General features: G+C 65.3%; 1 protein-coding gene across 4 annotated transcripts in view; it reads left to right on the top strand.

Moving 5' to 3' along the window:
- The window catches only part of TP73 (tumor protein p73), a 64958-nt gene that overhangs the window by 1578 nt on the left and 47305 nt on the right, over positions 1 to 16075 (top strand). For 2 of the 4 annotated variants that reach the window (XM_070077070.2, XM_089299341.1), the window contains exon 1: positions 14620 to 14857. The exons of 1 other annotated variant lie outside the window; for it this stretch is intronic. The gene's annotated coding sequence lies outside the window, so the exon portion shown is untranslated. Of the gene's footprint in view, positions 1 to 11113; positions 11251 to 14619; positions 14858 to 16075 lie in introns of those variants that run through there. One more of the 4 variants, XM_070077069.2, reaches the window with a different exon arrangement.

The raw sequence follows: 16075 nt of genomic DNA, 5'->3' as shown, positions 1-16075 counted from the left end.
ACCTAGGGCAAGTGTCTCGCACCCAGTTTCCCGTGGGCACGGTAGGGCAGCAGTGGCTGTGAGGACGGCGAACGGGTGCCTTATTCCAGGTGCCCCAGACTCGATGGCAGTTGGTGATGGGTGGGAGTTTCGGGGAGGGGGGTGTCTCAGGTCCCTGGTGGCCCGCGGCCGGGGTGGGGGTGGGGGTGAGGCCGGAATGTGCCCAGCTTGGGCGGAGGCCGGTGGCATCTGTCAGGGGTATGCGCAGCGGCAAGGCTGCCTCGCTCCGTCTATTTATAGAGCGTGCCCCACCCAGGTCCAGGAATGGCTTCATAGCACGGAACACGCGGATGGGAGCCCGGCTAAACTCGAGGGAAGGGGGGAGACCCAGGCCTGGGACAGGGGAGGCACCAGCGCCTGTGCCCGGGACTGTGTGAACCCCGGGATCCCGAGGGCCCTCCAGGGGTGCACAGAGGAAGCCGCCTGTTCTGGGGAGGGGGAGGCAGCTCCGGGCCCCGCGTCCAAAGGCAGCGGCGCATCTCGACACTTGGGTGAGGGACGCTGCAACCCTGGGGACGCTGGGGCTGGCAGACACTCAGTGTCTGTGTCTGCTGGCTGATGGTTGAGCTTCAGGAGCAAGAATGAGAGAAGAACGGGAAATGGGCGATTAGATGACCCCGGCCGGTGCTCTCTGAGCGAGGCCACGGCCTGCAGTGTGATCATTCTGACCAGTGCGTCCAGTGAGGACTTACCCAGCTAAAGGCTCGCTTACTTCTCTGTCTGTTGTATTTTTATTTGAGAGGCAGAAAGCTCCCCTCCCCAAATGCCACAGTGCCTGTCGTCGGGGGCCAGAGGCAGGAGGCTTGGCTTGGCCGGTCGGGGTGTCCCACACGGGAGGCAGGAACCCATCCTGGGGTCTTAGGTGCTGCCTCCCAGGGGCTGCGTTAGCCGGAAGCCGGAACCGGGGGCAGAGCTGGGTGTTGAACCCAGGCCTTCTGACGTGGGAGGGGGGCGCCTTAGCAGATGGGCCGGGGCCGGCACTGTGGCGCAGCAGGTTAGGCCGCTGCCTGCGACTCGGGCCTCCCATACGTGAGCCGCTGACCTGAGTCGAGTCCCGGCTGCTCCACTTCCGGTCCAGCTCCCTGCTGTGGCCTGGGAAAGCAGCAGAGGACGGCCCAGTGCTCGGGCCCCTGCACCCACGTGGGAGACCTGGAGGAGGCTCCGGGCTCCTGGCTTGGCCTGGCCCAGCCCTGGCCAATGTGGCCATTTGGGGACTGAAGCAACAGACAAGACCCTTCACTCTCTGACACTCTGCCTTTCAAGTAGATATGTAAATAAATCTTTAAATAGCAAAGGCGGGAAAGATAGCCGGGCACACCGCTGTGGGTCAGTCCCTGGCGGCTGAGAGCCAGATGAGCAGGAGCGCGCGGGGGCTGGGGCCCTGCCCACTGACAGGCGAGGCCTCGGCAGCCGAGTGCGTGAGGCTGCGGCTTCTTGGGGTGGAAACCGCAGCTCTGACAGCAGAGCCGGGTCTCGGGCGGCTGCCTGGTCCCCCCGCCGGCGCTGGCTGCAGCCGCGTGGAGAAACGGGACCGGGGGACGTTCCTGCTGGAGGGACCCTTCCAGACCACCTAAGCAGGGGTGCCGGACTCGCCTGGGGAAGACGGCATCTCTCAGGAACCCCACAGTGTGCCCGGGCGTCTCCTCCAGAGAGCAGGGCGGGCGGGACCGGCCGCGTGTCAGCAGCACCCGTGGCCTCGCCGCCACCAGGCCGGTCACCGGTCGTGGCTCTTGCTGTGCGTGGTTCTCAGGGCAGAAATCTCCAAATGCTCTTCGTCCTCGTCGTGAAGTTGAAACTGTGACGCTCACTCGACCTGCCACCGGGGCTATCACGCAGTCTGCTTTTTTTTTTTTCCTTGATATTTATTTATTTATTTATTTGAATGAGTGGCAGAGAGAGAAGGAGACCGAGAGAGGGATCTTCATCTGCTGGTTCACTCCCCACATGGCAGCAGTGGCTGGGGCTGGGCCCGACCACAGCCAGGAGCCCAGAGCTCCACCCTGCTTTCCCACGTGGGTGCAGGGGCCCGAGCACCAGGACCATCTGCTGCTGCTTCTCCCGGGCCCCCGGTGGGGAGCTGGGTCGGTAGCGGAGCAGCGGGACGGCGGCCGGCAGGTGGCGGCTTAGCCAGCCTGCGCCGACACCGGCCCCTGGGGGTTAGCCTATGTGATCGTGTCGCAGGTTTGCGCATTGAGGACCTGGTTAGCTGCTTCGACCACTGCAACAAGTGACCAGGAACGGGGCTCAGACCCGGAGACGGGCTGGCTCCTGGTCCTGGGGGCCGGAGTCTGCGGGGTGGGCAGGGAGGTTTCCTCTCGGGGCCCGGAGCGGGGCATGCGTTCCGTGTGGCTCCTCGGTTCTGCCGGTCCTGGGCACTCCTGTGGCTCTGTGGCTCGTGGCTGCGTCACCCCAGTCCCTGCCCCGGTCTTCACATACACACATATACCACCCACAAATACACACGCATACATACACACATGTATACACGCACACACACGTCTGTGGCCCTGCGCTGCTGAAGGGCACAGGGGCTTGGGGCTTCCAGGGCACAGCGCAGACACAGAGGGAAGATCCTCCGCCCGCTGGTTCACCCTCAAAATGGCCACAACTCTCAGAGCTGCGCTGATCCGAAGCCAGGAGCCAGGAGCTTCCTCTGCGTCTCCCACGTGGGTGCAGGGCCCAGGCACTCGGGGCTCCTCCACTGCCCCCCGGGCCACAGCAGAGAGCTGGGTCGGGAGTGGAGCAGCCGGGTCTCACATCTGGCATCGCAGCGGCAGCCTAGCCCACCACACCCCGCCGCCCGCCGGCTTTGTGGGAACCTTTGATGCGGAGCCCGGTGTAGCCTCCTACAGCCTCTGCGGTTCCAAGGCCGGGTCCAGGTGCTGCCGTCGGATGTCACCGGCAGCAACTGCATCTGAGCCAATCCCTTTTACCCAAGGTTCCTGGGCGTGCCGGGGCTCCAGAACCCGCCAGCCTCACTTCCTGCCACGTCGGGCATTCTGACTGCACACGGGGCTGTCACTCCAATGTGACATCGCAGCGCCAGCCTGGGGGACTCAACCCGCCTCTTGCCGTCTGCGTCAGCTCCTCCCTGGCGATGGAGCAGGCTCACGGTTCTGGAGGCTCCGGGCCGAGATGGGGCGGCCGCGCTGGTCGGGCCTCTGGCCACGGCGCTCTTGCTGGCGGAGTCCCCAGTGGCTCAGGGCGAGAGACGGGGCGTGTGCACCTGTCTGGCTCTCTCCTTATAAAGCCAGCAGGGTGCAATCGTGGGGGCCCCACCCCCCGACCTAATCCAATCGAATCGCTCCCCCAAGGCCCCGCCCCTGAGCCCCGCAGCTGAAGGAAGCCCCGCCCTCCTAGGACACAGGGCTCTGGGACCCACCCAGCACACGCGGCGCCGGCTGCTGTCCCGGCTGCGATTCGCTGACCTCGTGGTTACTATGCCCAGGGCTGAGCTGCGGTGCCCGGGTTCAGCCCCTGGGCCTGGCCCCAGCGTCTGCTGCTGCGCACCCTGGGAGGCAGCCATGGGGGCTCCGGTCGGTGGGCGCCTGCCTCCCACATGGGAGCCCCAGACCCAGCTCCTGGGCGGCTGAGGGCTGAGCGAGCAGATAAGAGGGAGCTCCCTGTGTCTCCCAAAGAAATAAATGTTTAATGTTAGCAAAGCAGCTTCCAAGCAGTGAAGAAGTCTTATCAAGGCCAAGCCGGTGCTCCAAGAGCGCTGTGGTAGAAGCGGGGCTGTGCGTCCGGTCCCACCGCCTGCCCGTGGGCCTGGGAAAGCAGCGGCTCAGGTGCCGCCCCCCCGGGAGACCAGGGTGGGGGTCTGAGCTCCTGCCTCTGGGCAGTGAACCAGCTGATGGAGGGGCTCTGTCTCTCCCTCTCTTCACTCTGCACCCAGATCCCCCCCAAATATTTATTTATTTATTTGAAAGGCAGAGAGAGAGGGAGAGACAGAGAGAGAGAGAGGTCTTCCATTTGCTGGTTTACTCCCCAAATGGCCACAACGACCAGGGCTGGGTCAGACAGAAGCCAGGAGCCAGGAGCTCCTTCTGGGTCTCCCATGGGGGTGCAGGGGTCCAAGCACTTGGGCCATCTTCCACTGCTTTCCCAGGTGCATTAGTGGGAAACGATCAGAAATAGAGCAGCCGGGACTCGAACCGGCGCCCGTATGGGATGCCAGAGTCACAGGCAGCGGCTTTACCCGCTACGCCACAGCGCCGGCCCCCGTTTACGTTTCTAAAGAAAGCTGGGTCTCACCTGCGCTTGCCTCCCTGTTAAGCGCTCACTGAGCGTGCACACTGTGCAAATACCAGGAAAGGGAACGCTTGGTTACAGCCGCCGTTCTGTCGGCTGGAGCGCGTGGTTCGGTGTTCAGGAGGAAAGGGGACCCCGGCCGCCTGGGCGGGCTCGTGCACTGCGCCCACGCAGCAGCCCCGAGCCCCTGTGATGACAGCAACGCGCTCGCCCAAGTGCTGGTTCCCTGGAGACTCTCCAGGTGCCGGGAGCTCGGCAAAGTCTCTGATGAGCGCCCGAGAGGCTCAGTGACATTGACTGCAGAAGTGCTCACGTTCGTTCTTCTTTTTTTAAGTTTTATTTATTTATTTGAAAGTCAGAGTTAGAGAGAGAAAAGGAGAGGCAGAGAGAGAGAGAGAGACTTCCATCCACTCCGCTGGTTCACTCCCCAGATGGCCGCAATGGCCAGAGCTGCGCTGATCCGAAGCCAGGAGCCAGGAGCTTCTTCCAGGTCTCCCATGAGGGTGCAGGGCCCCAAGGACTTGGGCCATCGTCCACCGCCTTCCTGGGCCACAGCAGAGAGCTGGATCAGAAGTGGAGCAGCCAGGACTTGAATCTGCCCCCATATGGGATGCCGGCGCTGCAGGAAGCGGCTTTACCTCTTACGCCACAGCGCCAGCCGCTTAACTGTCTTAACTTCGCACCAAACACCTGCCCTGGTATGTAGATTTTGGTGCAAATAAAAGAGAATTGAAATCTACAGTTTTTCATAGTACACATTTTCCATGAACTTTCCGTTTTTTTGAACTTTTCCAATTCCACGTCCCAGGCACGTTCTGAAGTCCCCTCTGAGCGTAGTCCCCTGGGTGCACAGGCAGAGGTCCCGTCACCTGTCGCTGTGAGATCTGGGCCGTGGGCCCGAGAAACAGCACAGGGACACAAACCTCACCAGGCCCGAACCCGTTCCCACAGTGGCGTCCTCTCGGCCCGTGGGAAGGATTCAGGGCCGCTGGTCTGCCAGTCTGGATGGATCCGTCTCCCTCTGGGTCAGGCTGCTCGCTGAAGTGGGCAGGGGGAGGGGTCTCAGAGGAGAGCAGAAAACTCACAGCTGGGGGGGGTGGGGAGGCCAGCCTCGCGTCGTTGGGCTTCGGGGCGCGCGTGCCCGTCAGGAGAGGCCCGAGAGACGGCGTCTCCCTTGCTCTGTGCCAGGCAGTTCCGTGTCCAGCGTCCTGTCCTCGTCCAGCCTCTGAGCCTGGGCTGCGACGACTGCCTGGCCACCAGGGTCTGTGGGCTTGTGAGCCCCAGGGTTCCGTCTGCAGGAGAGCAACGGTTCTTCCTTTCTGGACTTGGGCTGCGGGGCAGCAGGAGCGGCGCCGCCGCAGGTTGAGCTGCGTCCCACACGGGAGGCCTGGCTCGGCCCGGCTGTTGCAAGCTTCCCGTGGGGCAGGGGCCCTGCCGCGCCCGTAGGAGTTGCTGGTTTCTAGCTGCAGCCTGGACTAACCCCGCTGTTGCAGGCATTTGGGGAGTGAACCCGTGGATGGACGATCTCTCTGTCTGTGTCTCCCTCTCTCTCTCTGTCACGCTGCCTTACTAATAAATAAATCTTTTTTTTTAAATATTAAAAAAAAAAAAGAATCGGGATGTAGCCAGGATGGCGTGAAGGGGCCCAGCGGACCGACTGCACGTCTTCCGTGTGGTCCTCCACGCCAGGGCTGGAGTCCAGAGGCCGCGCTCTGGGTGGAGCTGTTGCTGTGGCCCGGCAAGGCCGGGTTCTGGTCCGTGTCTCCGTGGTTGGTGTCTCATTCAAGGAGATGTGGGCAGAGGCGAGAAAGACCCAGACTTATTTAAAGCACAAGTCCACAGGAAGTGGGCGAGAATGAGTGGCAGCCCACAGGGTCTGGAGGCATGGGTGCTGTCTCGGGCGGGGCCCAATCGAATATTCATAGGGGATGAGTTGGGGTGGGGCCCAATTGAATATTCATGTGGGTGGATTTGGGGCGGAGCATAATTGAATATGTATAGATGATGGGTTAGGGGTCGGGCCTAATTGAATATTCATAGAGGATGGAGTTGGGGAGGATCCTGAGTTAGGGGCGTGGCCTAATAGAGTTTATTGACTATGGAGTTGGGGGGGGCTTGAGTGCCACCCACTTCCTTGCCCTCGTTTTGGAAATTTCAGAAGTGTGGTGGTGTCAGGTGCATCATGGGAGTGGGAATGTGGGCCGTGGTCATTTTATTATGACGTCATCCTAGTGAGCTGAAGGTCATCTCAGGGACACCGGCCGCGGCCACACTGGGGATTTCCAGCCGCGCTGGGTCTGGGTTTGCCGCGCTGTGGAGCTTGGGGTTTCGCTACATGGTGGTGCCGGGGAGCGGGGTCTCAGGAGCGGGCAAACCTCCGCTGCTCCCCCCTGCTGCCTCCCGGCCGCTAGGTGCCCCCACCCCCACCCCGCGGGCGCAGCTCAGTGAGCCCAGGAGAGAAGAGCTGATAAAAATAGTTCCCCCCCAGGCGCCGATTCGCAGCCCCCCCTTAGCCACCTCGGACCAGGGAGCGCCCACACGCCCCTCTCAGATGACTTCCTACCGGCCTCAGCCGAGGAACCGCCGGCCCCGGGTGGCACTGACGTGGCTTGCCGAGGGCCTCGCCACGAAGACCGTGCGACGCCTGGACTTAACCGTGGACACGAGGGGTGTAACAGTCACAGCCTCGGGACCCACGCACCCCCCAGCTGGCGCCGCGGAGCTCGGGCTGCCCCAGCGTCTGTGACGGACGGAGGGCAGGTGTCCCCGTGGGGCCTCGCCAGCGCTGACCGAGCGTGAAGGTGTCGCCCTGTGCCCAGGAGAGATCTTGAGCCTGGGGATGGAGCCGGAAGCTGCCTTTGAGAACGAACGGCTGTATTCTGGGCGCGCGACGCCCACAGCAGGCTGCACACCAGGAGGGCTGGGCAGTCTGGCAGCGGGTGGGGAAGATGGCGCCCGCTGGCCGGCAGGGAGCTGTGGTGGCGCCCGCGTTCGTGGGGCCTCGGGAGCCAGCCCCCCCGGGCGCCCCGCCGGTCTCCGGGCCCCACCAGGCTGTGGCTTGCACACAACACCCCCGAGAGCCGGGACAGTCAGACAGAGAGTGCTGCCTGTCCTCTGCGCCCCGGTGCTCAGCCTGCCCCCTCTGAGGCCCAGCGAGAATGTTCTCACGCTGCCAAGCCGGGCGCTCAGCCAGGGTGGCCCTCAGGGCTCACCAGAGCGGTGCTGTTCCCCTGTGCTCACCTGCCCTCTACTCAGAGGGGCTGTGCAGGAGCCCATGTCCCGGGAGAATCCTGCCCACCCATGAGATGGTGGGGTAGGGCTAGGGGCTTGTGGAGTCGGTGGGAGGCCTCGGCCGGCCCAGAGAGGGGCTCAGTTCTTCACAAGACATGGGGAGGGGGTGTGTGCTCCTGGTGTGGGCAGGGCAGGGAGTGGTTAGTGACAAAGCACCCCCGAGGCCCACCGCCTCCCCCGGCACTCGGCACCCGACTTCCCATCAAGCACCTGCTCGCAGACACCGTGAGGGCCACACGTGTGCTGAGCTCCACGTGTGCTGAGCTCCATGTGGAGACGCGGGACCCCTTCCCAGGGACCGCCACGCTCCCTGAAACCCACCCAAACCCCGCCCCGTTCGGTATGCAACGAGGACACCACCCCCTGCCCCACAAAGGGGGCGACGGGCACTGGGGGTGCAGCAGCCCAGCAGATGCCCACCCCCCAGCAGGTGTGCCCTGTCTGCCCCCTGCCCGCACTTCCTCCGTCTCTGCTGAGAATTCTCTGACGCTGAGACGGGAACTGGGAAGACAGCCGGCTGGGGACCCCGTTTCTCCTTGTAAGAGGCTGCTTCCTGCTAACGGGGTCCACTCTGGCGGTGGGCACGTGACCGGTGGTTAGCTCGCTGCTTGGGATACCTGCTGGGTTTGAGTCCCGGAGCCCGTGTCGGATCCAGCTTCCTGTCCGTGTGCACCCCGGGAGGCAGGCGATGGGTCCCTGCCACCCACACGGGGAGACATGTGGTGGAGTTCTGGGCTCCTGGCCTCCGTCTGCTAGCCCAGCCCTGGCTGTTGGGTGCATTTTGGGGGTGAGCCAGTGTCTCTCTGCCTTCCAAATACAAGGACTGTGCAGGACTGAATGAGCAAATCAGTCTTTGGGGTCCTCAGGGTCACCCTGGGGCGAGGCCGATTTGGAGTCAGCTCCCAGGCACAGAAGGGTCCTGCCGGTGGCATTCACGCGACCCAGAGATGCCGGCCGCAGGTGTGTGGCAGGTGATGAGACCCCGGCGGGGACTCTCCGCCCCCCACTGTGGCTCCGTGGCTCCTGTGCACGTGGCGGGGGGCTGCCTGCAACTCCCCGGTAATGAGAGGAGCCGTCTGTCGCTTTGTTCCGGCCGAGGAGGGCAAGTCCCGGCTTGCCTCTGGTGCTTAATTTTTGATGAGGGCCGGCTCCTTGCCTAATTATTTGAGTGTAATGAGCGAGGGGAGACCCAGTCGCCCGTTCCCTGGGCTTTCAGGATGAAGCTGCAAATTAGAAAACGCGGTATTGGTAAACAGGGTGCTAATTGGATTAGCATAAAATGATGAATTCTGATAAAAATGGAAAAGCTGCTGGAGGCCGCGGGTCAGCGTGGTTCCAGCCTGCGCCCGGGCTCCGTGCTTTTCGGAAGTGCCAGAGGGACCAAATTCAGGCAAAGCTCTGGCATGGAAGCGGGTGGGAGGTGGGTAACCCCGGGGCCTTTTTGTTTCACGGCCGTGGAAGCTTCCCCCGCCCACGGCCCTGCTGTCCTGGGCGCTGGGGGAGCTCCTCCCAGCCCCTCGTCCTGTCAGGAGGGGCCTGGGGTGGTGGCCGTGAGACGTGCTGGCCCCTGGCTGGATGTGGTGCCGCGGGATGGCACTGGCAAAAACCCGCGTGTCAGAGGTGACCGAGCCGTGCGGAGGGCGGCCGACCTCGGTGGTGAGGCCTGGGGCTCCACAAGGGCTCCCAGGGATAGGGCGTGGGGTTTTCCCCGCTGGTCAGGCCCGCCCTCCCCCGCTGGCCCCAGCATCACGTAGGGCCCAGGGGCTCCGGAATCCCGACCTCTGAGGCCCGGACCATCAGAATCTGGACCATCAGAAAAATGTTAGTGTAGACAGATGGCCAAGTGTACCTGGACCCCTGTCCCCCTGCACGGCTGTGGGACCCCGTCCCCCTGCACGGCCATTGGAACCCCGTCCCCCTGCACGGCCGCGGGACCCCCTGTCCCCCTGCACGGCCGCGGGACCCCTGTCCCTCTGCACGGCCACGGGACCCCTGTCGCCCTGCATGGTCGCGGGACCCCCTGTCCCTCTGCATGGCCGCGGGACCCCCTGTCCCTCTGCATGGCCACGGGACCCCTGTCCCCTTGCACGGCTGCGGGACCCCTGTCCCCCTGCATAGCCGCGGGACCCCCTGTCCCTCTGCACGGCCATGGGACCCCTGTCGCCCTGCATGGCCGCGGGACCCCCTGTCCCTCTGCATGGCCACGGGACCCCTGTCCCCTTGCACGGCTGCGGGACCCCTGTCCCCCTGCATGGCTGCCCCCCCGCCCCCGCTCATTTCCCCATCAGCACTGGTCGCCCGCTGAGACCAAGACTAGGAGTTGGCTCCAGACAGGAGCTTCAGAGAAGGTGGTGGCGACAGTATTCCCTGAGGACCGTATTCCTTCCTGAGCGCCTGCTGTGTACCTGGCCCGGCTCTGGGGGCAGGGACCGAGGCTTCCTGGGTTCACTCCCTGCCCTGTGATCATGTCAGCTGAAGCCCCGGACTCCCTCCAGTGCAGGGGCAGGGCAGGGGCAGGGCAGAAGCAGGGGTGGGGCAGGGGCAGAGGTGGGGCAGGGTAGGGGTGGGGCAGGGGCAGGGCAGGAGCAGGGAGTGGGACAGGGGCAGGGACATGGCAGGGGTGGGGTGGGGAGGAGCAGGGGATGGGGCGGGGCAATGGCAGGGTCTGGAGCAGGGGCAGGGCAGGGGCGGGATGGGGTGGGGGCAGGGGCAGGGGCGGGGTGGGGGGCAGGGGTGGGATGGGGGACAGGGCAGGGCAGGGTGCCCATTACCGGAACAAGACTGTGGGGTCCTCTCCGGGCTGCAGAGCTGAGGCCCCTGCTGCCTCACCCCTCGCTCAGGTAGTCACTGCCCCGTTGTGGGGGTGGACCCTCGCCCAGGTGGTCACTGCCCCGTTGTGGGGTGGACCCTCGCTCAGGTGGTCACTGCCCCGTTGTGGGGTGGACCCTCACTCAGGTGGTCACTGCCCCGTTGTGGGGTGGACCCTGTCCCCCTGGGGCGGGCTCTGGGGTACCTGGAGCTGGGACAGCAGGAATCAAGCAGGGCAGCCCTGGGGGTCCTGGGCCCCTGCTCCAAGCCCACCCCGTCTCGTGTTTGAAGTCCACAGCAGGAGGGGCTGCCGGCCACAACCCCAGGCGTCCCCCAGGTGGCAGGTGATTGGCTGACACGGCGTTCACAAGCCGCAAGCCAGTGGGTCGTGGATTCGGCCGTGAAGAATAAAACCCAGGGCTCGCGGGCACCGGGGCAGGCGTTGTCAGGGGTGACCTGGCGTGGGGCGTCTGTCGGGCATCGTCCGTCCACGCTCCCAGCTGTGCTGAGCCTTGGCGTCCTCATCTGTGACACGGAGACCGGATCCTAGAGTGACTCGGAAGTGCCGCGTGCTCCCAGCGGGCCTGGAGAGCAGTGGCCTGGGCAGGACCACATCCCGGTGTGGCTTCTGCACCTGCTCTCATCCTGTGCCAGGAGGGGCGGTGAGTGACAGTGAGGGCTCCGCCCACCGCCCCGCCCCCAGCCTGGCGGGTGACCTCTGACCCGGCAGAGGTGCGTCCCCGTCGCCCCAGGAAGCCCTGCAGCCACAGAAGTGAGTCAGAGTGGGCCACGTGCAGGTGCGGGGGCCCCCAGCCCGGGGCGGCCTCAGCTGCGATCCCACACACGCGCTCCCGGGACCAGGTCAGGAAGGGGCTGTGTTGGGTGGGGGCCTGGCAGCCCCCTGGGGCCCCTGGGTGTGATCAGCAAGGGACCCCGCGGGGGAGGGGGGACAGAGAGGGTGTTTGGCCGAGGTTAAGGCTCCAGGAACCGCGCCACGCCCTGTTCCGGCTCCGGCTCTGGCTCCCGCCAGTGCAGACCCTGGAGGCAGGGGTGAGGTGGAGTTCCTGGTTCCTGGCTGTGATCTGGCCCAGCCCCTTCTGGGGAATGAACCAGTGGATGGGAGATGTCTCTTCTCTCGCTGCCTTTCAAATAAACAAAGAGAAAAATCAGAAAAAATAACTAAGAAAGAGGGAGAGGATGTGAGGGTAGAAGCAGAGGTTGAGGAATGGATCGGGAGCCCAGGCCTGGGGCAGCCTGGAGAGCCCCCCACAGCCCGAGCTGCCCCCCCGAGCCCCGAGCCCCCTCCTCCTGAGCCCCGAGCCCCCTGCCCCCTCCGTGCCCCAAGCCCCCTGCCCCTTCCATGCCCTGAGCCCTCCACCTCTTCCTGAGCCCCCACCCCCTCCTGAGCCCCAAGCCCCCCACCTCTTCCTGAACCCTGAGCCCTGAGCCCCCCGCCCCATCCTGAGCCTTGAGCCCCGAGCCCCCCGTCCCCTCCTGAGCCCCGAGCCCCCTGCCCCCTTCATGCCCTGAGCCCCCCACCCCGTCCTGAGCCTTGAGCCCCAAGCCCCCACCTCTTCCTGAGCCCCCTGCCCCATCCTGAGCCCTGAGCCCCCCGCCCCCTCCTGAGCCCCAAGCTCCCACCTCTTCCTGAGCCCCGAGCCCCCGCCCCCTCCATGCCCTGAGCCCCCTGCCCCCTCCTGAGCCCCAAGCCCCCCGCCCCTTCCTGAACCCCGAGCCCCCTGCCCTCTCCATGCCCTGAGCCCCCACCCCCTCCTGAGCCCCTGCCCCATCCTGAGCCCTGAGCCCCCACCCCCTCCTGAGCCCCTGCCCCATCCTGAGCCCCGAGCCCCCGCCCCCTCCATGCCCTGAGCCCCCTGCCCCATCCTGAGCCCCGAGCCCCTACCCCATCCTGAGCCCTGAGCCCCCACCCCCTCCTGAGCCCCGAGCCCCCTGCCCCCTCCATGCCCTGAGCCCCCACCCCCTCCTGAGCCCCTGCCCCATCCTGAGCCCCGAGCCCCCGCCTCTTCCTGAGCCCTGAGCCCCCACTCCCCCCGAGCCCCGAGCCCCCACCCCATCCTGAGCCCTGAGCCCCCACCTCTTCCTGAGCCCCCACCCCCTCCTGAGCCCCGAGCCCCCACCCCATCCTGAGCCCTGAGCCCCCACCTCTTCCTGAGCCCCCACCCCCTCCTGAGCCCCAAGCCCCCACCCCCTCCTGAGCCCCGAGCCCCCTGCCCCCTCCATGCCCTGAGCCCCCCGCCCCCTCCGGAGCCCCGAACCCCAGACCTGGGAGGAGCTGAGCTGCACAGCGTGGGGTCAGTGTCATGTGCGCCCTCGCTGCACGTCCCCAGCAAACAGGCCCTTGTCTGACCGCGTCTTCAGCTCCCACCCTGAAAATGAGCAGTGCTGGCCGTGCAGGTGCTCTGGGCCCGCCTGGGGCGGACACAGCCCCGGGCCTTGGCCGGAGCCCGCCTCGTGCTGGCGTTCCTTTCGAATGCTCCCAGCCAGAGCCGGTGGCCGCGTCCGCTCTTGAACCTGGCCTGGCTCCAGCTGCGTATTTCCTCCTGGGCCCACCTGCCCGTCTGGTCTCTTGGAGAAGGCAGGCTGCGTCCACCCTGGAAGTCTTCGGGGCGGTGGCTCTGACATTGTCCCTGGGCCGGGCCGTTCTTTCCCATTTGGTGTCCTGTGCGCTGGGCAGGGGAGGCCCCCAGGGAGGCAGGCCTAAGGCTCGCATCTGCCTGGGGCCCGGCACGAGGCCGTCTTTCCAACGTTGCTGACTCTGAAGAGTGACCAGGTCCCTGCCCGCTGCAGCCAACAGCTGTGAGCGAGCCTCACACACGTGTGCACCGTGCAGGCGGACGCGCACCTGCTGCCTACGGTGCAGGTGACCCCAGGGCATCCCACCAATTCAGACGTGTGTTTTGTGTGTGGACGTGTGCTCTGGCGTGGACGCCTGCTCTCGTGCGGACGCGTGCTGTTATGTGGACACATGATTTCATGTGGACATGTGCTCACGTGTGGACGTGTGCCATGTGGACACGTGATTTCATGTGGACATGTGCTCACGTGTGGACGCATGCTATGTGGACACGTGATTTCATGTGGACATGTGCTCACGTGCGGACGCCTGCTGTTATGTGGACACATGATTTCATGTGGACATGCGCTGTCGTGTGGACGCGTGCCTCTGTTCAGCTCACTTTCCCCAGGGGCAGCAGGTGTGGGGAGCTGCAGCTGCCACTGGGCCCTGTGGCTAAAGCCGGCTCCCCCGCCTGCACCAGGAGCCCCGCAGGCCGTGGGCTTCCCGCATGCGGTGTGGGCGGGGGAGGGCTGCGGCGTGCGGCATCCCACCCCCTCCTTCCTGCTCAGGCTTGTGGTGGCCCCGAGGCCGACGCCAGGAGTCCCTTACCCAGACTGCTTGGCAGCTCCACTGGGGTTCTGTGGCCAGGGTGGCCACTGGCCCCATTTCATAGGTGGCCACTGGCCCTGTTTCATAGGTGGCCACTGGCCCCGTTTCAGAGGCTCCTCTTGGGGCTGACGTCGGGGGTGGGGGCAGGGCTGGGAGGCTCTGGGGAGCAGCCGTGTTCTCCCCTCTTCCACGTCCGAGGCCCCATGCTCACCCCTGGAGCCAGCATCGTCTGCTGCCCGGCCTCCTGCCCCCACCTGCGACGTCCCGCTGGCTGCCCTGCCCCGAGCCGGCCTCAGCTTGTGCAGCCTCTGCTGGGGGGGCAGGAAGTGGGGCCATGGGCGGGGGCGGGGAGGCCTGCACAGAGCCCTGAGCCGAGGGGTCAAAGACAGGAACGTGGAGATTCAGAGCTGGGCTTGTGGCTGCCTGCAAAGGGCCTTCAAATGCGCACGGAGAATGCGTGTCCCGGAAAAGCCATGCGTGGATTTCAGGATGTTTTGCGTAAACATCTCTGAATTCTGTTTTCCATGGACTTTCTGAAGTGCTGTTGCTTTAGGGCGTGCCATCTGGACCTGCGTGTGTGTGTGCACGCGTGTGCACATGTGTGCATAGCAACAGCTGTGTAGCAGCGATTGCGACCCGGAGCTCCTGGGCGGCAGTGTGGCGTTTGCTTTAGGAGCCGCAGGAGAAAGCCGGCTGCAGGACTCAGGGGGCTGGGCAGGCGCTCGGGCTGTGCCCCTCTCTGTAGCTCTCAATGTGCCGGAAACTTCTGCGGCGGGCGCGGGAAAGGGAAGTGGGCGGAGACAGCCCGCCCCCACCCCGCTGCCCCGGGAGCCTGGGCCTGGTGGCCGTGGAGGCCACATGGGTGACAGGTCCCCAGCCCAGGCTCCCAGCCATGCCCCGCCCCCAGGCTGCCCGTGGCCAGCTTCCTGGGCTCCAATGTCATCGCCTAGGCGACGGGGACGCTGCCACCACGGCCGGCCTGCGGGAGCCGGGAGCCAAGCCGCCGGCCTCCAGGCACCGACGCCGGGCCCCACAGACCCTCCTGGGGCCCTGGGGGCCAAGGTAGGTAGGGCTCTGACTGCCCCCTCAGGCACAAGCACAGGCTCCTCCCGTTGACCCCTCGCCCCTGCAGAGCCCTCTCCTCCTTGCCTCCCACCCGCAGCCTGGGAGCGGATCGCTCGTGTTGCAGTCAGGGGTGGCGGCCGGCCGGCAGGGGTCAGGCCAGTCTGGGAGGCCCTGCCCGTGCCCCCCCCCCATGGGGCCGAGGCCACCGCTGTGTGGTGCGTTCAGAGCCAGGTGCTCCCGGGGGGTGGCGGGATCCTCATGGCACCGCCGCCTGCTCCCCTTGCACACAGGGAGCCCCCCACTTCCAGCCAAGGAGGCACAGGGAGGCCGCCCAGGCCCGGCCCAGCTGGGGCCACTCCTCAGCCTCATGGGCCAACCCAGGACGGACGGTCTTCCCAGCCAGCTCACCCTCGGGGGCCCAGAGCCTCGCCCGAGCTGGCCGCACCACGCCCGGCCTCCCTGGCCCTCACCTGGCTGATTCCAGACCTGGACGTCAGGCAGAGGGACCAGCAAGCCCCACTGCCTCCGCCTGGTCCGCCTGCCACCGCTGTCCTGGGGGCTGGGGGCGGCTGGGGGGGAGCGAGGTGGTGTGCGGACAGACGTGTGAGAGCACGCATGTGCACACACATGTGGATATGTGCGCGCCTGTGGGTGTGTGCACATCTGCACACATGTGTCTCTGGTTGAATGTGCGAGTCCGAGTACATGTGTGTAAGTGCTCCGTGTGCTTGTGTGAGCCTGCACATACGTGTGAATGTGTGTGCTATGCATGTGTGAACACACAGGAGCATGAACACATATAGGCTTGTGACACATGTGGGCCTGTATTTGATGTGTCTATAATGCCCACACATGTATGTGTATATGCAGTATGCCCATGCGTGTGGGAGTGCATGGGCTGTGTGCAAGTGTGTATAAATGTGTGCATGTTTGCTGTGCATGTGTGCACGTGTGCGGACATGTGTGTGCATGTGAACTTGTGTGTGTATAAATGTGTTTGCATGTTTCCTTGCATGCGTGTGGACATGCGTGTGCTTGTGTGAGCCTGCATGCGTGTGTTGCTGGTGCTGAGGGTGGGTGGGGAATCCCAGTGACCGGCTGCTCCCTGGAGCGGCAGGGGCGCCGAGGGCCGAGGCCTCAGCATCTTGCTCCCCCTCCTCTCGGCAGAGGCTCTGACCCTGGGCCCAGGGGCCGCTGCGTGGAAGGTGGGGTGGA

The sequence above is a fragment of the Oryctolagus cuniculus genome, chromosome 7 (assembly GCF_051225735.1).
Source record: "Oryctolagus cuniculus isolate XC-2025 breed Fujian yellow rabbit chromosome 7, ASM5122573v1, whole genome shotgun sequence".
Classification (NCBI taxonomy): Eukaryota; Metazoa; Chordata; class Mammalia; order Lagomorpha; family Leporidae; genus Oryctolagus; species Oryctolagus cuniculus.
This window is presented reverse-complemented; position numbering and strand designations above follow the sequence as displayed.